Source organism: Tauraco erythrolophus, chromosome 10 (assembly GCF_009769465.1).
Source record: "Tauraco erythrolophus isolate bTauEry1 chromosome 10, bTauEry1.pri, whole genome shotgun sequence".
NCBI lineage: Eukaryota > Metazoa > Chordata > Aves > Musophagiformes > Musophagidae > Tauraco > Tauraco erythrolophus.
Window position 1 is genome coordinate 33763970 of NC_141474.1, and position 23816 is coordinate 33787785.

General features: G+C 46.4%; 1 protein-coding gene across 1 annotated transcript in view; it reads right to left on the reverse strand.

Moving 5' to 3' along the window:
• LOC104374521 (tyrosine-protein kinase JAK1) overlaps positions 1–11973 on the reverse strand; it is a 60676-nt gene extending 48703 nt beyond the window's left edge. Inside the window, 1 exon segment of the mRNA XM_086617857.1 lies at positions 11069–11973. The gene's annotated coding sequence lies outside the window, so the exon portion shown is untranslated.
• Positions 11974–23816: the final 11843 nt, after the last annotated feature.

Consider the following 23816-nt stretch of genomic DNA (forward strand, 5'->3'; position numbering starts at 1 on the left):
AAGGCCGGGACCGTCAGCAACGGTGGTGGCATCTCTGGGATAACATAGTTAAGAAGGGGAAAAAAATAACTGTGCAATTGCAGCTGGTGAGAGGAGTGAAAATACGAGAGAGGAACTTCTCTGCAGACACCAAGGTCAGTGAAGAAGGATGGGGAGGAGGAGGTGCTCCAGGCGCGGGAGCAGAGATCTACCTGCAGCCCATCGTGAAGACCATGGTGAGGCAAGCTGTCCCCATGGAGGTCCACAGTGGAGCAGAGATCCACCTGCAGCCCGTGGTGAAGATCATGGAGAGGCACGCTGTCACCATGGAGGTCCACAGTGGAGCAGAGATCTACCTGCAGCCCATGGTGAAGATCATGGAGAGGCAGGCTGGCCCCATGGAGGTCCACAGTGGAGCAGAGATCCACCCACAGCCCGTGGAGGACCCCACACTGGAGCAGATGGATGTCCCAAAGAGACTGTGACCCCATGGGAAGCTCACACTGGAACAGGCTCCTGGCAGGACCTGTGGCCCCATGGAGAGAGGAGCCCAGGCTGGAGCAGGTTTGCTGGCAGGACTGCTGACCCCATGGGGACCCACGCTGGAGCAGCCTCTTCCTGAAGGACTGCAGCCTGTGGGAAGGACTCACGTCAGAGAAGTTCATGGAGGACTGACTTCCATGGGAGGGACTCCATGCTGGAGCAGGGGAAGAGTGTGAGGAGTCCTCCTCCTGAGGAGGAAGGAGCAGCTGAAACAACATGTGATGAACCAACCACAGCCCCCATTCCCTGTCTCCCTGCACTGCTGGGAAGGAGGAGGTAGAGAATTCGGGAGTAAAGTTGAGCATGGGAAGAAGGGAGGCGTGGGGGGAAGGTGTTTTTAAGATTTGGTTTTATTTCTCATTATCCTACTCTGATTTTAACAAATTAAACTAATGTCCCCAAGCCGGGTCTGTTTTGCCCGTGGCTGTGATGGGTGAGTGATCCCTCCCGGTCCCTGTCTCGACCCTCGAGCCTTCCGTTCCATTTTCTCTCCCCTGCCCAGCTGAGGAGGGGGGTGACGGAGCGGCTTTGGTGGGCACCGGGCATCCGGCCAAGGTCAGCCAACATCAATGCCTTGAAAGAGATCATAAAGAAAATGACAAAGGGAAGAAGAGAGAGGCCAGTGGTAGCGACGCAACATCTTGTATCCAATCAGCATATATATCCATCACAAGTTATGTCAAGTTCTTATTACATCTTCACTTCTCACTGGGAAAATAACAGCTGTTACTAAGTTTCTTTTGGGGTTGAGTGGCTTTTTTGGACATCAAGGGAAAAGAAAATGCAGGAGGAGAATCACTAACCTCAAACCTTTAAGAAAAATACTTGATATTTCAGGGAAGTCCCTAGTTGTTGAGTGCTACATTTGTACTACTTTATCAGGTACCTTATGCATGAATTGTTCACAGTAATTTTCTCTCTATGTTGTACCAGCCTTAAAAATTATCCCTTTCTGCTCTTCTTTATCAGAAAAAAATATTACATGACTAATTTGGGTAACTCAGAAGAAAGAGAAGATAGATAAACATTATGCCCAGAATGACCCATTTGCTTAACTATCAAACAGCATCTTCCTGCTTCCAAAACTAACAAAAACTAGCAGTAATAAAGTCCGAACTCAAACTGACAAGACAGAAAAACAGGAACTGCTCTAGAATCGGGGTTTCGTATTTCCCCTTTTGAACTTGATACCAGAGACCATGAGACACAAAATCTTCTGAATTTAGAGGGGGGAGGGTATTTGCCACAATTTTTTTTTTTTTTGGTGCCAATTATTTGCCACAAAGACTCCGTTCTAACTTCAACTAATCAGAGAGAGCAGCTTCACACACCATCGTACTCCTTTTCATACTGGTACGAATGAGAAAACACAGAAAAAATAATATAGCTGAGAAGGAAGGGCTACCAGAGAGGTCCTCCCGTGAAGCCAGGAAATTAGGAAAGACAGCAGAAAAAAAGAGGAGAAGGAGAGAGGCAAATCCGAGGAACTTCACATCACACCTCTCCCCTGTTTTTATACCCTGTGATGCAACCGTATGTTTTACAATTCCAATTCCAAAGCCTGGATTTCAAAACTGAGGACTAGGGAGAAAAGGAATTTTTAAAAAACCAGCTGAGCATTTCATGTTGAACCCCAGGTCTGCAGCCAGACAATTTGCAAATACCACAGTGCAGCTGTTTTGGGGAATAAATATTAACTGTAGTGGGCAATACTGCCTACAAATAAGAACAATCTTTGGGGAGAAATCTGCCTGTTAAAGCACATGCACTTCTGTAGAAAGTAATAAAAATAAAAGCAGAAGGTGCACCGTACGTACCCGAAGTGCCGAGTACGCAGCCTGGAAGCTCAGCAGCCTAAGATGGCTACTTAAGCCTGAGCTCTAAATACTCTTAACCATAAAAGTACTTCCTTTTCTCTGTCCTTAAAAGCAACTTAGAAATTTAATTGCAAGTTAACATGCAGGAATCTTAACAACAAAACTTCCGATTTCCTTATGCTGTGGGTTTATCCTAACATACACAAATATCCCAGTCTTCCAACTGCTCAGCCCCTACAAAAGTCAGGGTTACCACATCAGGCATTCCTCATGGTTTACAGAAGTCCTGAGGATTTTAGGGAGATGAGAAGCTTCACTCCAAACCACCGCCCTAAGTCACTGCAATTCCCAGAAGGCTGTTATCCCATGAAAAAACGACTCAAGCTTCAGATGCATAAACAAATTAAAAGAATCATAACGCTTGACTAGTTTCAGAATTTAAAGACCAGTCAAAAAACCTACTGATTTGTAACTTAGCACAGTGTTCTACATTTTGGGAAGTTTTCTTTTAAAGAGTATTTTAGTAAACATTAAACAAATATTAGTTACATTAAGCAGATCTCTGTATTGGAAGGTTAACTAGAGACTTCAGACGGAGCGAACTCACAGAAATTAGGTACAACTCATTTCTACAATACTTTTTGTTGTTGTTGTTACAAAAAAAAACGATATGATCTGTAATTCCTGCAGTAACTTGGATGTATCGCCCCTCCAGCAGTTTTCTTAAGCAATCTGAGAATTATCCTATGAGCTTCACAGAGAGGAAATACCCTGTTTTTCAAACAACTAATCAAAATCTTTCCCTGTGCCTTACAACTTAGAAATCTGGCTGTAACCAAGCTGCATTTCTGCCTTGGTGTTTACTTCTATGTCACGAAGTAAAATGGCTTCATTTTCTCAAGTGCTAAATGCACATAAATTGTACTTAACCAGAAATTCCAAAGCCAACATTTATTTTTATATATGTGACTTCTGTGCATACGCAGTGGTTATCTTTAATATTCAAGGTTATATGCAGTTAAAAACAGTCTACGGCGTTTCTTTATAGCATTATAGACACAGTCTTTCTATGCAAACAAAAAAAAAAAATATTTCCCTCATTCTTAAGGGGAAATAAACTCAAAATCCCCCAGCGTGCTGTGGGTCTATAGACACTCAATAAGGCAACAGTGCCGAACTTGTCACTTCCACGTCTGCGCATCACGATGACTAACACCACAACACACAACAACCCGCCCCATCCACACCACCGCTGTATCTCCCTGGACGTTGTGCCGGAGGCTCCTGGCACCGTGTCTCCAGCATCCCGAGGATTTCACAGATCACACTCACACCCCGGCCATAATCCTACCGCCGTGCTCCATCCTCGCAGGTTTCTCAGGCATAAAGTGGGGGGGAAAGGGGATTTCAGCGCTCTCCACAATTTCTCCTTTCCACTCCAAAACGTGTCATACGCCAGCACTCAGGACGGGAGATCATCTTTCGAGATATGTTTAACAGTTTCTACCCTGGCAGGATCTTCATCCTCATGGAACACGGATGCTCGCACCATGCCTGTTACACTCCGTGCTGCTCTGCTCCTCTCAAGCCACAGGCTCTTGAGCAGAAAAAGAGGTTCTTGACAATGCTTGTCAAAAGGGCTCATGCACAATTTTATTTTTCAAAAAATGCACGACACCTACAGTTATGAGAACCTCAAATTTCTCATTTTCTTGTTTTCTTACAAAGCCACCAGAAGGTTGGCTCTCAGTATCCATTGGCTCCCAACAGGAACCTACAGCCTTTTTTTTTCCCCTCTCCAGTGTTCTGTGTACAATTTATCTCTCAATCTCTTTTGAAAACTGAAAGTCTAGTGGAACAAGACATGCAGAAAACACTCCCATGAACGAATCCATCTGAATTTAAGCAAAAAAAGGCCAACAGCCTTTTCTACAAAATCACCGTAAGCAGCATTCAACTCCTAACATCTGCAAAGAGAGAGAAATCTGCGTGCCACTAGTTACTACCATTCATAACAAGGAAGCCAAAGTACACCTAGAGATTCAAGAGAGAGTCAGGAAAATTGCTCTATATTTTTCTTCTTTGATAATAGAAGACTTGATTTGTTTTAAACACATCAGAAACAGCAGAGTACTTTTCTTTTTCTCCTTAAGAAATTCTGAGAGCTACTGGATTGTGACCAGAAGTCACTGAAATCAAGGCAAAGGATTTCGTTTCTTTGTTTTCGTTCATTATCATCCCATACTTAACCTAGACTCCTGAAAAATACTTTTGACAAAAACTCTGAAAGAGCCACCCTGTCATTTTAGCTAGGAATGCTGAAAGCTTAATTGAGAATTACAGAAGCCAAAATCACCATTTTAAAATCCTGTAGATTCTTTTCTGTTTACTGTAACAAGAGAGCAAACAGATGTGACAAGGGAAACTGCACAAGCACACCAGATATTCCAATAACAAGTCATTCCTTACCAGTTATTACCATTTACATGAATGATGCTCCAGCCCTATAATCGTGAAAAAACTGTTCAGTGTACAGATTAAAAGTGTTATTTGTTTTCCTAGGCATAAGATGGTATTTTGCCTTATAAAAACCACATCAGGATCAAATTATGATTTTTCTTTGCCTAAATCCCATGCCTTTGACTTAGAACGAGACCGCAGCTATAAAATCATAATACGCAAAAGAAAAGAGGACGGAATTACTGTAAAATTAATTGGACTGAGCCACTCCTCCCCCTTACATTACTCATGCTCACAGATGAAAAAATACACTAGTTAATTTTTTAAAGGTCACAGCTTCTGGAAATGAGAAATCAAATGAAAATCAAACCAGGAAGATATACATCAGCTGTAAACTACGAAAACTTGATGGGGATTCAGCATGCAAAATCACGCAAAGACAGCACTGGCCTCAGGGGTCAGTACTGGGACCAGTGCTATTTAACATCTTTGTCAGCGACACGGACAGTGGGATCGAGTGCACCCTCAGCAAGTTTGCAGATGGCACCAAGCTGTGTGGTGTTGTGGACATGCTGGAGGGAAGGGATGGCATCCAGAGGGACCTGGACAGGCTGGAGAGGTGGGCCTGTGAGAACCTCATGAAGTTCAACAAGGCCAAGTGCAAGGTCCTGCACGTGGGTCAGGGCAATCCCAAGCACAAGTACAGGCTGGGTGGAGAATAGATTGAGAGCAGCCTGGAGGAAAAGGACTTGGGGGTGTTGGTGAGAAGCTCACCATGAGCCGGCAACGTGCGCTGGCAGCCCAGAAAGCCAACCGTGTCCTGGGCTGCATCCAAAGCAGCGTGGGCAGCAGGTCAGGGAGGTGATTCTGCCCCTCTGCTCTGCTCTCATGAGACCCCCCTGCAGTGCTGCGTTCAGCTCTGGGGTCTCCAACATCAGAAGGACATGGAGCTGCTGGAGAGAGTCCAGAGGAGGCCACGGAGATGATCCGAGGGCTGGAGCACCTTTGCTATGGAGACAGGCTGAGAGAGTTGGGGATGTTCAGTCTGGAGAAGAGAAGGCTCTGAGACCTTCCAGCAGCCTTCCAGTACCTAAAGGGGCTACAAGAAAGTTGGAGAGCGACTTTTGACAAGGGTGCGTAGTGACCGGACAAGGGGCAATGGCTTTAAACTGAAAGAGGGAGACTTTTATTAGATCTAAGGAAGAAATTTTTCACTCGGAGGGTGGCGAGGCACTGGACCAGGTTGCCCAGAGGAGTTGCAGCTGCCCCATCCCTGGAGGTGTTCAAGACCAGGCTGGACGGGGCTTTGAGCAATCTGATCTAGTGGAAGGTGTCCCTGCCTGTGGCAGGGGGTTGGAACTGGATGATCTTGAAGGTCCCTTCCAACCCAAAACATTCCATGATTCTGTGAAATCAAGACAGAACTCTACAACAGTGTTTCTAAGCCATCAGTTTATTGCAGAATACTGACTACTGAAGAACACCCATCACACTTGGCTTCTCCACATTATTTGACTTCTCAGGTCAAATTCCAAATAAGGTATCTTCTCCTCCTACCTCTTTAAGAAAGACATTCGTAGCTCATCGCTAATTATCGAGGAGACTGAGACAGACAGGGGAAAGCAAACTACTCCATTTTAGCACATTTTATAGTGGGATGTTAATGGAGCAGACTGCTTGCTGCTCTACAGAACTATGCCATATAAATTCTTCTTAAGGGTAGGTAAATTCTAAAGCAAGTCCTGAAAAATTAATCTCTATTAGCAGAGATATAACATATTAAGCTTCTTAAGGCTTTGGTTGGGGCTCAGCAAATTATAGGTTAGGTGCTTGTAGGCTGTGCCCTCTCTATGAGAACACACCACAAGATGCCCCACTAAAACCAGAAGAATAGCTTTGTCGGACTAAGTCTGTATTTGTTTATAAGATTAGGATCACTATGTCACTCCTGCCTACTAATTAAACTACTGTCAACTTTCCCTGTCTCTTAAACTGAGTTAATAATAGGTTCTGAAAAACAAACACCTTGAAATGGTCTGGGAAAGCTGCTGATCTCCACTGCTTTTGAAAACTTCCAAACCGTATCTACAAAAAAGGATTTTATTCTAAAGCATAATTCAGTTATTAGGACATACCCTCAAATATTTCTAAAATTACTTTGGCTGTAAGCAGGCGTACATGCAGCACAGCCCGATGAAGATGTTACTATTTTACTGATGGTTACCTGTTTTTGCTGGCCCACAAAAAAAAAAAAAAAAAGGAAAAAGGAAGTGTTTATGGTTCAGCTGCAGGGAGCAGGGCAGTACCCTCCAACCCTCCAACAGAAAGGGACCAGAAAACACCTCGGGGATGGCATATCTCAAGTGGTGGTGTGCACGTGTGCAAGCTGTCTTGGTCCTGAATGCAGAACTAGCATTGCTTCAATTGTTTTAAAAATGTGAGCTGAAATGTGTGCTAAATCTTATTTCCAGCTGGAGCCATGCAAAAAAAGTTGTCGTTCTAACAAAAGCCTTTGCCAGCTTCAGCTAAATTATCAGGAAGAGACAGCGGTTTGCATCTCAGCTGTATTTTAAAGGCTGAACTCACCCCAAAGCTTGGGACAAATCAAGTTCTTTATGTAATTACTCACCTTCACTGATATGCACTGATGTGTCTGTGCGAACCTGAACCTGCGTGGAACCCTGAAGACAAACAGGAGTTAGCAGCGTGTGTGTACACAACCAACCACAGCAGTTTACATTTAACTGCTAATTAAACTTCACCGAGCAGTCCATGTAACAAAGATATAATGGACTGAAAAAGTCCTAAGGAATTTGCTCATCAGAGAAAGCATGAAACAATCTCAAGGCACGCAACGAGGTTGTGCCAGCATGGCAGAGGTGAAGGCAACGCACGATCCAGATTTCTCTCCCTAAAGAGGCAGAGTCCTACCACGGATTTGTAGGCTGGCAGGTCCTGCCCTTGTGACATAAAATTAATCCTCCAATTACACAGAGCAAGAGGGTGGCTCTACAAAAAGGCTCCTCTGCACGCTAAATGACGCACAAGGCATGTCAACAGGTACCTGCTGCAGTGCAAGCCAGCTCTAGAGAAAAATATTTTGTGTACACCAGGCTATATGAAGAAGTCGAAGTGCTTTCGCTTAACAGGATGTTACATACATCTCTCTCAGGCAGGATCTTCACAACAGTGTCCAAGTCTGCACAAAGAATCATAGAATGGTTTGAATTGGAAGGGACCTCAAAGATCATCCAGTTCCAACCCCCCCTGCCATGGGCAGGGACACCTTCCACTACACCAGGTTGCTCAAAGCCTCATCCAACCTAGCCTTGAACATCCCTGTGAAAAGCAGGGGCGGAGCTGATGAGAAGTCTGTGGAGCTGGAAGAGGTACCCATCGGAGCATGCCAGCTGCGCAACCGAAGGGGTGACATGCCACAACAGGAGTGCCCTCAGACAGCGCTGCTGCGACCTGCAACGTGAGACACCCCGGCAGCACTGCTTACCTCCTCCCTCCGCACACACCCCGTAAGCTAAGAAAAACACAGGCTCGTTTTTCACTTAATTTGAGACCAAACTTGTCAGAACACAGCGTGATTAAGCCTGGAGATGCCATATGCTTTTATTGCAAGGGAAACTTTCAGCCAACATCAACAAAGGGCAAAGAGTTCATCTGTACCAGCCAAGCTAACACCTCCAGCATCTCAGGTTTTAGTTGTTTACAGCTGTGCTGGCAGAGCCTGAGTATTCAGGATTTAAAGGTGCCCTTTTTTAAGTAAAGTGAGCCCTCTGTTTGCTGGTGTGTGTTGCTTATATAGATGTAACTTGGCTGAGTTGTCAGTCACATGCACAGGAAGCTGAAAGGACTGTAAAACCCACAGGACTTTTTTTTTTTTTGTAACTTGGCAGAAGATAGCTGTTGTTCGGTTGTAAAAATGAAGCTCTAAATCAGCCATCCCTGCGTGTCCGTTCACTTACCACCCGTGGCTTTGACAAAAGCAAAATCAAACCCCTGCTCTCCTGTACTAATCAATCCCACACTTAGAAGAAAGGTGTTCATGGCCGTGAATTACTACTAAAACAAGTGCTGGTATAAAACACCATAAGCTGATTTTTCCCAGGTGATGCTGGTGGTAAGACAAAGGCTCCCAGGTGAGAATCCCAGTTGGCAATGCTTGAGCTAGCGACTCGCATCTACGTACGACACACTCATCGGGGTACGGGGGCTTGTTCTGCGACATCACTAAGCACAACCTCCGTGTTCCCTTCAGGAGGGCAGGGATACAGCAGCACAGACACAAGCAATAGTTTTCTTGGCAACGAACAGCTACAACCCTTCAAGAAAACATGGACAGGACAGGCTCCTTTTCTCTAACTATACCAGCACTTTCAAGAATCTGGATGAACTCTTGACTATTTCCTGTCTTTAGGGGACAGAGTTATTACGAGACTTTCTAAAAATCAATACATGACAGTCAAATAAAATACATCTAAGCCAGGCACTTATGTTTCTAATGGAAAAACAGAAAAGTCAGGGGGCTGTAACTTCGTTTCAGAGGAGCATGGTGTCGATTAAGCCTATGTACCACTTCACTGTTAAAAACTGTGGAAGGCAGCAAGCGTGAACCTTTGGAATTGCAGCTGCTACTTCAATAATGAAGTCAAACGCACCTTCCTCTTCCTTCGGCTTAAGCCTTAAGAACAAGAAAGAAGGGCAGAAGACTTAGAGAAGGAAAAAATACAGTTTAATACCAATGCAACACCAAATAATAGCAGGAAAAATCAAAAAGGCAACCAGTGAATTTGTAATCTTTTGCTTTCAGAGCAGAGGATAACTCCTGTAGAACGGAACGCTCCCGCGCAGGTCATAGAGCTGTAAAGGGAGAGAAGAGACTGATACACACAGGTCAGGCTCACTGATTTAACCATCTGGCTCCTTTTGAACTTTCAAACTCTCTAAATAGATGGGCTCTGGCAATTTCAAAATTATTAGCATCTGTTTTGCCATACTTTGAGGAAAAGTGAAATACAGAAGTGTTCAGGAAGTGAAAGGTTATTTCTTGTGCATCTTCAGTAAACACGAAAGACTCTGAGTGTACAAGAAAACCATATGAAGTGAACTGCAAATGCCAGCTTATAGCTGTTGTTGATCAAAAGCCTCAGAACTGAGGGTGGCCACACTTTCTTTCCATGCAGGAGGCCGTCAGCATCTCATAACATGCGAGAACTTGACATCTTAGGGACAAAAAAAAAACCAACTCATGCAAAACAGCAGATTCAAATAGAAAAGACTGAGCCTAATGCAACATTTAGGCCAGATGGTACCTTTTATACTTCTTTTTTTCCCCCCTCAAACATCTAACGCCCTAAAAACTAATACAGGTTTATTAAAAACAAAGTAAAACAAAACAAAACCAACAAAAACCTTCCTTTGAATTCGTTATTATACTCTGGTAAAATCCAGAGAAGTGCAGAGACAGGTATTTCTGGATGGCAAGCAACAGGAAGTTATTTAGACTGTACAAGTGCCAAGGCTTTTACGGTTTGTTTTGTTTAATACATCTCTTTGTGCTGCTAGTGTCTCAAAATGAGTATAAAAGTTAGTTCTGCCAAATTAATTTCCTGAAAAATCGAGTCTACATACAAACAAATTTCTTGCAAGTGTTCCCTCTCCTCCCTCACTTCCCTGTCCAAGTCACAGATCTAACACAGCCTGCTTCATTTTCCTTGTCTAAAAAATGTAGAAGGCTTAGATCTGTCCTTCCTCCTGACACGAAAGGTGTAAGGATTTTCTCCAGAACTTCTGTCTCCAGCACAGCCCTAGGCATGGTAGCTCTCACAGCAGATCTAGGTACAACCTCCTAGGCTGAACAAGAATTTTTTCCTGTTCAAAATAGCATGAGTCAGTATTACCTCAATCTCAACTTCCAGCCAGTAAAATTAAGTCGTTTAAAAGATCTGAAGTAGAACACCAACAAAGTTATTTTGACAGAATATGCCCCAGCTTGAAGGGCAATTATTGAGAGTACTGCTAACAAAATTAAATATTTCAATACCCTGCTAAATTCCAACGGGGCCACCTGATGGGCAATCCAGACTCCGTTCAGTCTTCAAACCGCTGGAAACGACAGGAAACTAAACACCCAAGAAACAGTTTAAACATCACTCGGTGTCCAAAATTGCTAAAAACTTACACTATATTCATGTATTGGCACCTCAACAAGCTGGGGCCCCTCTCACACCCACTCTGCAAACAAGGGAGATTGGTACCACAGTCTGAAGAGCTGCGAAGTTTCCTTTGGGAGTTTTCTCCTGGAAGTGCGAATAGCAGTTGTCACTTCGATTTCGTGTTCAAAGGGAATTAAGCCTTTGGGGACTGCGGAGGGAACGCAGCACTTCCAGGAGACAGTGGAGGAGACACGCTTTGAAGGAATAAACAGGTTGCTTAGCCAAAGTCGGGCACTGGCCAGTGACACAGCTGAGATGAACACACCCCGAGGCTTCTAAACCCATGGAACACGGCTTATCCACCTGCAGAATGACTCCTTCTCTTTGCCAACCTTCCTGTCCCCTCCTCCAGTACACACACAGGCAACCGAAGTCTTGACTCATGGTAAATCCTACATGCTTCAAAAGTCAGAGAATATAGCATTAAATACCGAATTTATTCCATTTATTAGCCCTTTTTGTTGCAAACCAGCTTCAAAGGAGTAGAAGTCCAAAATACTTCACAGAGCAAAGTGCACATTGATGTACACTCATCTGTACAGATACGTACATTTATGACGGATGAGTTTCTTGAAGCCAGTCCCCTTGGAAAAGCTTGCTCTTTACCAGCAAGCCCTTTCTGCCGCTTTGGGAGCTCCATAGCTACAGCAGAACAGCGACAGGGTATTTCTGGAAGACGGTTTGTTCACTATCAGAACCGCTGACAAAGCAGAATCAATAGCAACACCACGCCACTTACTCTAACACAAACAATTTTCCTATTCTTTGGCAGCTATAGCTGCACTTGTTCAGAATCTTAACTCTGCAGGCAGGTTCCTCCTCCAACAAAAACTCTAATTTGACTTTTCCCAGGCTTTCACCACTACCTCACTCCTTAGTTGGGGATGATGTACACATCCTCTGCTTTTCCAGCAACTTCCAGTTCTTTTCCTTTATTTCCTAGTTTACCTTTCACATCCTACAGGAAAACTAAAAAAAAATTCTAAGAGATCATTTTTATGGCCCAGTTGTTTAAAAGTATAATCACAATCACGTAACATGCAAAGAACCATATTCGTGTCCCTGTTATCGCACAACTCAAACAGCGTCAGGGGATGGTAAAAGATAATTATATGCAATCTAAGAGGTACAGACTACGCTTTTCCAAGTAGAAGCTGCTCTTCCAGTTTCCTATAGCTCAGTTTTTCTGTCAGTTATGCAACTTACGTTACATTTATATAACTAGTTCTGGGGAAAAAGAGGATTATTCTAGCCAGTAAAACTATCTGAAGTTTTATAAGCCTTTCAGCACGAAGAAAATATCAGGACCTGTTCCTTAAAAATCCACCTGTTCTCAACGGATCAGGAAATTAAAACCACTAAATCACACTTCCTTATCCACCAGCTCCCCCCCCCCCCCCAATTTGAATCAAGATAAATTGCAACCAATTTGTCCAAGATAACCATCATCAACTTTTTTTTGCCGGTAACCTCGTACTTTTTAGCATTGCTTCAGGTTTTTTTGGAAGGATCAGGTGAATGGGGAAAGCAAGTGCTGACGGGGTACCTAAAGCACTGCTAAAGACATCAAGTGAATAAGCAGAATAAACCCCCTTAATTTGTCACTTCATGTATTGTATAGAAACTATAGCAATAGATGGAAGTAACAATTTAGCTGCCAAACACACCAAAACGCCGTTCTTTTGAGAATCCACTTTCCTTCTTGATGAGGTTCAAGCACATTTGTCTCACCCCACCAGCAAAACTGAGTGGTACCAGGCCACGAAAAAGCTTTCTGTGCAAAAGGCAGGCTCTGAGTATTAACTGACTGAATCACGTGCTGAGCTCTAAAAGCCATTTTCTATCAATTCAGCAAGGTTTGCCATTGTCAATACCAGAAATCTAATTGCATTTTAAGTGCTTTAGAGGTCTGGAGCAACTCTGAGTGTGTTTACAGGAATAATGCCCAATCTTTAAGAAACTGCAAAGCGTTGGACAGGCTACAAAAAACAGCTTGAATATTGCCAGTTTGTTGTTCAGAAGAAAACGTTTTGTTATTTTTAATTGCTGTTGGACATGAGACGAGTCAGGAAGCAAGATCCAACTCAGTCTTCTCTCCATAGCATGCTGAGAAGCCAGGTTTTCTGGTTCATAAGTTCTCTTAAAAATCCTTTTCATATCTAAACACAAACACATAAAAACAAACTCTTGAGACTGGTAAGAGCTTTAAGCTCTCAAAACAATTCAAACACCTTCCTCTTTATGTAAACACAGAGCAGCTCTTCCTTGTGCAATTCGTGCCCAACATAGCATCCAGATTCAAGGGTTCTCCATTTGGGTTTGTGCTGCATTTTGAACCTCTCTTCCTCATACCAACTCGGGCAGCTGCAAGGTGCCAAGAAACCTGAGGCCAGTTCTACATGTGAAAAATGTGTTTCACCTCCAAATCGAGAGGGAGGATGGGGAGGTAGGTGGTAGGAAAGAGGTGAAATTTTCCTGCCCACAACAGCAGGCATCACTGTCAGGATGCTGCCTACGAAAACGGAAAGATTCTTCCCCTTTACACAAAAAAAAAAAAAAAAGGGAAGCTGATTTCTGTGAATTCAATCTTTTATTTGCAAGACTGAACTACTACAGAAGTGTCTGTCTAAACTTACTGAATTAGCATCACGTACTCTGCCAACCAAGAACCCTGACTTAATTCCAGCTCCCCAAAAGGTAAAGTAAAAGAATTAAAGTGAGTTTAAATTGCAGACTCCGTTTGACCCAGGAAAAAATGACTTTAAAAGGTATGTTGATTTTACCCACTGAGTCTGTCCAGGCACGGTTCAGGCACACTTCATTTTTTTGCTTTGCAATTGATAAGGATCTGCTTTCCAAAGCCTTTGTGTTAGATGTTACCTCCAGATCTTGTTTTCCACTTGTTTTTTTAAATAAACTCACTGAACAGACAAGTCAATTTGGACATAGAGAAACAGCATGTTCCTGAACAGTTCAAGATTTACAGAACCCACCTCTCAAAGAAAGGCCACTTTGAAAGTAACTCGGAAATATTTTTGCAGTGCAGAGTCTTGGGAGTTCACAAACTTAAAGTTGCTCCAGTTCGGTGTTTATATTCTTGCGCAAATTCAAACCCACTCACTCTGGCTTTTTAGAAGTTTTTCACTTAACCTTTCCCAAAGGTCAAACGTTTGCAGTTTTGCTCTGCACGAGCATAGCATGTTCTCTGTTCCACTGGGCTTTGGGGCAAACAGCTTGCAGATACAAGTAAGACACTTAAGGAGAATTGACACACAAAAGACATATTGACAAAAACGCTTGTAAAACCTGCCTGCACTCACTAACTTTAAACGCTGCGAGCGACCTGTTGTTTGCTCGGCTGCGAGCAGCATGTCCTCGGCTGACTCTGCAGCTCAAAGCACCTGTCTCGGTGTCACCTAGCACAAACCCAGAACAAGGTGCAACTTCCTGAGTGTTTTAAAAACAAGTGCCATGAGGAAATGCCTATGGCTCCCCATATATGGTCAAAACTGAACTTAATACTGAGCTTCAGCACCTGTTAATAAAATGGTACCGACGCACACGCACCCCGCTCAAGAAGAAAATAGCAGAGAATCTCCTACGAGCGAGAGTTAAAGTGGACTAATTGGAGTTCAGCTTAAACACCGACGCAACTTTGAAATATTTCCACATACCCCCCTGCAAAAAAAACCCAAACAACCACCCTCCCCCCAAAAAAAAAAACACCAAGCAAACTTTCTTTCACTGCACTTATCTGCCCTCCAGGTCTCTATGCCTCAAAATACACCCCCCGTCCACCCCTAATCCATCGGAGCAGCCACCCTGCTAAGCCACAGGCTTCCCCAGCACCACCCCATCCATCCTGCTTCCAAGCACAGACTCGACTCCTGTTTAAACCGAGCCAGATTCGGCCTCTCCGAGCGACTGCCGTGTCGCCTTTCTGCCATCAACCCACACGGTCAGCAGCAGGGTCGGCATTTGTGTCCCGGTGCTCCTCATGTATGAGCTCCTTACGCATATTTTGAAATCCCAACTTGACGGGATTATCGGAGCAACCGACCAATCGTTTGAACACACAGGCCGGTAACGCAGAATTACATTTTCAGGTGGGAAGGAGGTGTAACTTGCCAACTGTCGGGTTACCTGTTCCACATCCCGCGTGTCCTTTCGGGTGACACACATCCAACCAGCGTGTCACCTGCCTGCACGGCGGCTGTCACCACCCTTCGGGGAAGGAGCACCCACCAAGGGGGGGGCTGAAAGATGTCTGGAAAGCATCTCTGTCCCTAACGGAGGAACAGACGCCAGATTGACAGCCGGACCAAATCAATTTTTCCAAGCTTTTAATTCCCACAGAAGCGCAAGGCAGCGGTACCTCTGCAGCAGCCGCACTCCCAGAGGAGACCCAGGACTCCTGTGATCTCCCGGGGTGCCCACACTCGCTGATGAGCACCTGGGAATTCTTTAATTCCACTCGTTCCCACCAGCGGGCAGAACCGACGTTATATCACTCCGCTTCCTCCCATCACCAAAACCCGGCCGCGCAGGAGTCGCCCCTCGCCGAAACGCGGCTCCGAAAACCCCTTCGCAGCCCGGGCTCGGCCCCGCTCCACCGAGGGCAGCCCGGCGGCACCGCACGCTCGATCCCCGGCGCCGGCCCCGGGCCCGGCCGCCGCGCTGAGCCCGGGAAGGAGCCGGCGCGGCCGCCGGGGCAGCCCCGCGCCGCCCCCGCGCCGTCGGCCATCTCGGGAGCCTCCCTCAGGGAAGCGCCCGCTGCCCGCACCGCCCTCCCCGGCTCCCCTCGGCCCGGGGCCCGGCCGAGCGGCGCGGGAACCCCTCTCCGGTTCCACTCACCGCTTCCGTCGCGCCGCGGGGGGCCGGCCGTGCGGCGAGCGCGGGGGCGGCCGTACCGCTCAGCCGCGGGGCTGAGGGGCGGCGTGGCCCGGCAACTCGTGAAGGCGAAGCCCGCGGACACTCGGCGGCAGCAGGGCGGCGGTCCCGGCGCGGCGGCGGCGGCGGCGTTTCCTGCGGAGCATGCGCCGGGCCGGGCCCGCCCGGGGTGGTGCCTCCCGCCGCTCGGGCGGAGCGGGCCAAGGGGTGACGGCGGGATGGCGGCGGGAGGGCCCGGGGCTGTGACTGTCGGCTCGGCAGGTGTCCGCCGCGGTGCGGGCTGAGCTACGGGTGTGTTGGATCGTCTTTACTCCACGCAGGCATGAACGAGCCGGTGTAAACTCGGTGTTTGCAGCGAAACGAGGAGACGCTTCTCCCGTCTACACAGAGGAGAAATGGGTTTCTTCCTGGCGGTTCCAAAGTCGTGGGAAGCGGCGCAAGTGGAAGTAGTATCAGTTAAGAACACGGTTCGGCTCAATAAAGCGATTCCCTCCATCCCGCACATGGCGCACGGCTTCTGCCTTCGCTTCGGAACCAAGAGCCGACCCGCTGGTGCCTTTTGGGGGAATTGTCCTAATAGCCGAATCGATTGTTAAAAAAAAACACACCCACCCTGGTAAACGTGCCCCCTTTTGACGTCATGGTAGTTTTATGTAATTCGGATTAATCGGAGACTCCGATGACGTCTTTTCATGGAGGTTGTCTCGTGCGTGGCAGCACACGGCTGCACGACTCGTTTTGCCGGTACGACGTGCCGTCGACACGCTGGAAGGGAGGGATGCCATCCAGAGGGACCTTGACAGGCTGGAGAGGTGGGCCCGTGTCAACCTCATGAAGTTCAACCAGGCCAAGTGCAAGGTCCTACATCTGGGTCGTGGCAATCCCAGGCACAAATACAGACTGGGTGGTGAATGGATCGAGAGCAGCCCTGAGGAGAAGGACTTGGGAGTACTGGTGGACGAGAAGCTCAATATGAGCCAGCAATGTGCTCTTGCGGCCCAGAAGGCCAACCGCATCCTGGGCTGCATCAAGAGGAGCGTGGCCAGCAGGTCGAGAGAGGTGATTCTCCCCCTCTACTCTGCCCTTGTGAGACCTCACCTGGAGTACTGCATCCAGTTCTGGAGCCCCCAACATAAGAAGGACATGGAAGAGTTGGAGAGGGTCCAGAGGAGGGCCACGAAGATGATAAGAGGGCTGGAGCACCTTTCCTATGAGGACAGGCTGAAAGAGTTGGGGCTGTTCAGCCTGGAGAAGAGGAGGCTCCGGGGTGACCTTATAGCGGTCTTCCAGTACCTCAAGGGGGCCTACAAGAAAGATGGGGAGAGGCTGTTCAGGAGGGCCAGTTGTGATAGGACAAGGGGTAATGGTTTTAAAATAGAGGGAGGTAGATTCAGATTGGATGTTAGGAAAAAATTTTTTACCATGAGAGTTGTAGAACACTGGAACAGGTTGCCCAGAGAGGTGGTGGATGCTCCATCCCTGGAGACGTTCAAGGCCAGGTTGGATGAGGCCCTGAGCAACCTGATCTAGTTGGAGATATCCCTGTTCCTTGCAGAGGGGTTGGACTAGATGACCTTTGAAGGTCCCTTCCAGCCCTAACCATTCTATGATTCTATGATTCTATGATACGGACTATACGCTGATCCAGAGTCCAGCTCATCCGCGTTGTGCCTCAGCGATCCTGAGTTTTGAACCTTTTCTCCAGGAAATCAACCCGAAGCTCTTCATCTCCCGCGCAGGAGCTGGGACTTGGGGGCTGGTTACACGTGAGCGCACGTGTGTGCGTGTCCAGCTGGTTGGAGTTTACAAACTAAAGATAGATCATGGATTTAATTTTAATTTTTTCCCCCCTCTCTCAAGAGGAACCAAGCCAGCCCTTCCCCACCTGCTTCCACAGCTCTCAGGGAACCAGCGGAGAGAAATCGGGATGGTTTTGCACCATATTAAGCTTTTTCCCCAGCCGTGTGGCATCGTTGGGGCTGGATTAACCGTGCTCCCTGGGTGCACGGGAAGGTGCTGCAGTCACACTCTGATTCCATCGCTCCGGTAGTGTTCACTCCGGTTAGAAAAGAGCCAGAGGTTGGAAGGAGAGAGGTCAAACCCTGCAAACCATGCCACAGCTCTTGGGCCCGACCTTTCCTTGCTCTCTTGTTCCCCGTCCCCCATTATTTGCTGGCAGGGGCTGTGCTTCCATTAATTAGTTTTCCTTCCTGCTAGCCCTTTCCATGGCTTTGCCTTTCTAACGATAAAATCGTTTTTTCTCGGTGGGTTTTCACACCCAATAACATACCAGATCTTTATTATTTAAACTTTACATGCAGGGCTCGTTTCCCAGCAGTGCAACTGATGCTGTGGATGTCCTTAAATCCCGAAGCTCAGCGCTGCAAATCAAAGCAAAGCCGAGAAGGCGGCTGTGACGGAAGGATTGCATCAGGGGCTTAGCCTGGGGCTGCTGATGGCTGCCGCAGCTCAGAGGAGAACAGCTTCACCTCTGCCTTCTTCTAAACCAGTGCCCAGAGCCCAAGACCACGTCCAGGAACGACCCAGGCTCCCAAAGACCATGACCTTCAGTGAGAATTAAATTCTACCATGCTCGCACACCTCACTTGAAAAAATGGGGCTGGGCTCCTATGGCACTTATAGTTTTACAGAAATTGCGTGTTCAGTCTCCTAGTGCTGCCTGCAATGTAAGGGTTTTTTGCTTTTTCTCCTCAATTTCAGGACACTGGTGCCTGCTGATTTCTACCAGTGGTTGTGTGACATATAACTGGGATGAAATCAGTGTGCTTCTAAAAATTACTCCAAGAACTATGTTAATAACAGGGGCTGATTTCCAACCTATCCCCAAAATGGTCTGGTTTTGCCACAACATACCATCCTATGGGGAGTATGTAATTTTGTATTACAACCTTTAAAGTCATTTTCTCTAAGGAATTAATCACATGTATTTGTAGCTGAACATGTTCTCTTGCTTTTCAAGAGAATAGGGAGGCAAAGAGCTGCAGAAAAGGCTCTCGATGCAAAGTAAGTTTTTCTTACCCCCACAAGTGCTGGGCTGAGGTGCAGTGACAGGTCAGAAGAATTATTTCATGTCTTAACGTACTTCTTTATTTTGCAAGTTCCAGGACGCACTGATATCCTCCACACAGAAAAAAAAAAAAAAAAGGCAAAATTCAGATGACTAGACTTGATTGTCTTGGTGTTTGTGAATTAAAAATCAAGCTAAATTCAAACAAATTCTCTCTTGTAGCCTTTTTTAAACAAGGGTAGGGAGGGATGCGCAAATTATCCCTTACTTGCCTGCTCTGCAGTTTGGTTTTCAAGCTTCTAGAAGCCAAACTTGACCTTCGCCTCTGAAATGGTGATGTTTTCACACTACTTTAGACAGTGTCAATGTTCAGAAAGCTTTTTTTCGTGGCATTTCAAGCTGCAGCGAGGGGCCCTGTGTACGGTAAAGTGCTTTAAATCACCGATGCCATCAGCTTGGGATTGACTGGACCTTTACATAAACGTGATTTAACACTATCTAAGTGGTTTCAGCTTGTCATCGATTTGTTCCTGGCAGGACTTCTGGTGCCTGGTTCTTCTGGTGTGTACTAGTGAAAATCAGGAGGAGGTAATGAAGTCACAAACGCTATGTAATGCGGGAAACGGGCCGCTGACTTTCAATGTCAGCAATTCTCTAAACTGTAATGGTATTAGAAAGTATTCTGAGAGTAATTCTCTGTGCTCTTGTATGCTTCTGCAGAGTGTCAGGCTACGTTCAGCGCTGCTCAAATTAGATTTTTTTTTTTTTTCCCCAAAAAGAAAAACATTCTTTCCATTTTTATCTCCAGGGAAAAAAGTGGGGGTTACAAAGAAGAGTAAGATGAGCGTTTTTCCTCTAGATCGACAAAACTAATCTTTTCACTTAGAGTTACTTTTTCTAACACAGGGAGCAGAAGCTGTTCTCCGCTGGACCAGGATATCGGGCAGCGCAGAGTCACGCCAGGCAAAGGGGGTCACGCAGCAACAACCTCGGGTGCTCCAAACCATCCGTTGGGTGCCCGTCAGCTGGAAGTCCCCCTGCACCCTCCTCCCTGTCATGTCTTCTCCTCGGTGAAGTGGATGGCACCGCACACCATCACCATGCCATATCTTGGGGGCTGCGAGGCCGCCGGATACGGCAGCGACGGGGTGAGGTTTTGCCGTGGGAGCTGCATAAATAGATATGCAAGTGCACAAGTTCTTTCATCTGATCTGTTGCTGAATTTATCTTAAATTTCCTGTGCTCACATAACGCGCGTGAAACCGTGCTTGTGACACTGTTTTCAGAGGGCTTGTCTCTGCTTGGAAAAGCAAGTGAGAGAATTTATTTTGAGACACCTGGAATGTGTGAATTGCTTCTTCGTAATTACCTACTTCTAACTATGGTGCTCAACTGTGGGTTTTTTTGAGCTAAGTGGGGTTGCTCATAATCTCGTTTTGGGGAAGGAGAGGTACTTCATGTCGGTAGTCCAAATTTACTTTGCAAAAAAAAAAAAAAAGGATTCAATTTTGTCAGCCCAAAGCAGTCCTTGTTCTGAGGGTGCCGTGGCAGCGGCTGCTGCAAGCCAAGCTGCGGGGGGATTTCCTGCGCAGGGCTGAAGCGAGCTGGCAGAGCTGTGTGTAGGAGGTGTGACACGTAGCTCCATTTCCCGACTTCCCTGGCCTGGAGGCTGGAGTTTGTTCGCTTTGCTCCAAGCTTGGGAGCGTGGAGATGCTGCCGTTGTGTCTCAGTCCTGCATCAGGCGTGTTCATGTTGCTGCTTGCCTTCACTGTCTGTTTTTTCCCATCGCCAGCTTTCTGGTTCTTCATTGTCCTCTTAACAAACTGAACCGACAGCATTATTTGCGTTTTTTTTCCAGATTTCTCTGCTGAAAAATATACCTTATGTTCACTCGCTGTGAAGTAGAAACTGGGTTTCTGAAAAGAGCTGCAAAGGATGGAGTTGCACCAGTGCCCGTGGCCAGGGCAGCTGGCACGCTGCAACCAGTGCAGCCTAAATCTGCTTTTTTGTCTCAGCCATCGCTGCTTTGAGATGTAATGGAGCAGCGTGAGCGTGGTGGTGGTGGTGGTGGCCAGCTCCAAACCCCACTCCTGATCCCCCCTCCACTGAAGTCAGAGTCATTTGGTGAGCACTTTTTTATTGTGCTTCAAGCAGACTAATAAAATACGCAAAGACAAATCGATATTGCCCAGAACCTCAAGTGCATTTTCTTCAGCTCATCTGCTCTCCAGCGCAGCTGTCTGCAGAAGGATGAGTTTGGTGTTGGCACAGTCCACGGGTACCCACTTGCTGCCTGGCTGCCTTGCCAGCCACACCACTAGAGCTAGACACACTTGCTTATATACTAGCTCCATGCATACATAATATATATATCCCAGAAAAAGCAACAGTTGGCTTCTATAAGGGCAAGTCTAGCACTAACTGGAACTGGAGGTGGGTTCTGCTGGTAGGGAGGGATGAAGCAGAGCAGTGACCTCAACTAGAGGTCAGAGCAATAAATAAATGTTTTAGGATTGGAAACACCATGTTTGTCACCAAAGCATTCGCCTTTCTGTAACGATGCAGAACACTGATTAACATCCCTCATGGTCCACAGATTCACGGAGCTTGTTTACATGGCTGGGGGCATTTCTCAGGTCAGTGTCCAGCATCCGAGACCAGGTGCCCTGTCTCTTTCAGGAGAACACACATAACCTAGAGCACACAGCATTTCGAAAATCTTTACCAAATTACTAGCAGCCAGGATACACAGCCTTGCTTGGACAATTTCCACAGCACATTGTGTGCTTTTGGAAACTATCTCCTTGGTCTACGTTATAAAGTATCATTTTGGAAGAAGGACATGGACTTGTTGGAATAGTTCCAGAGAAGGGTCACAAAGACAATCCAAGGACTGGAGCACCTCTGCCATGGGACAGGCTGAGAGAGTTGGGGCTGTTCAGCCTAGAGAAGAGAAGGCTCTGGGGAGACCTTCCAGCAGCCTTCCAGTGCCTAAAGGGGCTACAGGAAAGCTGGAGAGGGGCTTTGGACAAGGGGTGTAGTGACACGACACGGGGCAATGGATTTAAACTGAAAGATGGGAGATTTTGATTGGATCTAAGGAAGAAATTCTTCCCTCTGAGGGTGATGAGGCACTGGAACAGGTTGCCCAGAGAAGCTGTGCCTGCCCCATCCCTGGAAGTGTTCAAGGCCAGGTCGGATGGGGCTTTGGGCAACATGGTGTAGTGGAGGGTGTCCCTGCCCATGGCAGGGGGGTTGGAACCAGATGATCTCTAAGGTCCCTTCCAACCCAAACCATTCTGTGATTCTATGATTTTTATGTGGTGTTTGCCATATTCTCCCTCCCTCTGTTGTGAACAGAGAGAGAATTAAGGTCATGTTTCCAGAAAGGGCGTTGCTCATAATGGCACGGAGGGCTCAGAATTACAAGCAGGATGCCAAACAAACTCCAAATCTGGAGAAACGTGGACTTTTCCCCAAGCCCATTAAAGACGAGCGGTATCACTGTCAGGAGCTTAGTGCCCCAGTCTTTGCCTTCATCCTGCTACGCTGCTTAGCCATGTAGGTCACAGATTCGGTGGGACCACGTGGCAGTTCTGAAGAAAAAAATAAAAAAGAAAGATGCCACTGATCTCAAGAGACAGAGAAAGGTGAGGTTCAGACTGGTCTCTGCCACCCTGGGTCCACACTACGAGGATAATTATTACAGTGCATTTGGATATTGTTAGCTATGGGTTTCAAACGTACAGAGAGCATTCTGGTTGCAATACAAAATCTGGTGGAAATGGCTGATGTTGCCATTTCTTTCCATGAAACCCATGGAGGTGAAAAGCAGAGTAGGATTTTTCTCCCATTTTATGGAACTCTTTTTCCTCATTTCCTCTGAAGTGAAAACTGCCATATTTAATGCAATTGTTTTAAAAGGCTGCGGTGCGTTTCCTTTAACTCAGCTGTGTTAAACAGGTGAAAAAGTGAAAAATCCTCGGACTGAGAAGGAACTACATAGATACTGTGTTCCTCTAAATTATTTTCAGATAAAACACCCACTGTGGATTGTGATTAAAATGAGTTTTCCTTTAATGGGGATGCAAATGCAACTGCAGCAGCATGTCACATTTACATCCAAAATTAATTAAGCTTCATTAGCAATAAGCCTCTGGAAATTTTAATTTCCAGAGTGCCCTGGAGCACTGCATTTCAAACCAGAATGCAGCAAGGCTTTGGATGCTGGAGGGGACGCATCACATGCTGTCTTGAGATGATGCTGTTCTGCACTGGGTGGAAATTTTGCTAAAACAAACACGTAACTTTTTGTGTCACCCTGGGAACATGAAGCCAATATATTTAAGGAAATTGCTCCTACATGAAATACACCAAATCAGCAGGTAATCCCAGGCACACATCAGCATGGAGCCTCTCACGTTGTCTCTGCTATCTGTGCCCATCTAAACCAGTGCAGCTTTGATCAGTGTGTTTCCACAGGAAAGGTACTGACTCCTCCTCATCCACTTCCCTCTGGAAGAATCGCTTCTGCTCTGGTGCTCCAAACCACTGACCCTAAAGGGTACAGAATCAGAGAATCATCTACGCATTCACATTTTTGCTTGTGTGCTTTTGTTAAAGTCATGCTCTATCAAAAAATTGCAGGAAGGGAGACTCCCAGTTTGGAAAACAGTTACCCCTGTACCTTCAAAGTACCAGTTAAAACCCTGATGTTCAAAGCTGTTACTGACCTCACCTACTCCTCTACCAGCCCTTTCTCCAGGCTCTTCCCTACGAGGCCTTTGCTACCGTCTGACCAAAACCGCCTGTGCTGGCACTGCCCTTGTGTGTGCAGCCCTCGACTCATTTCCTTCAACTTTCCACCACCAT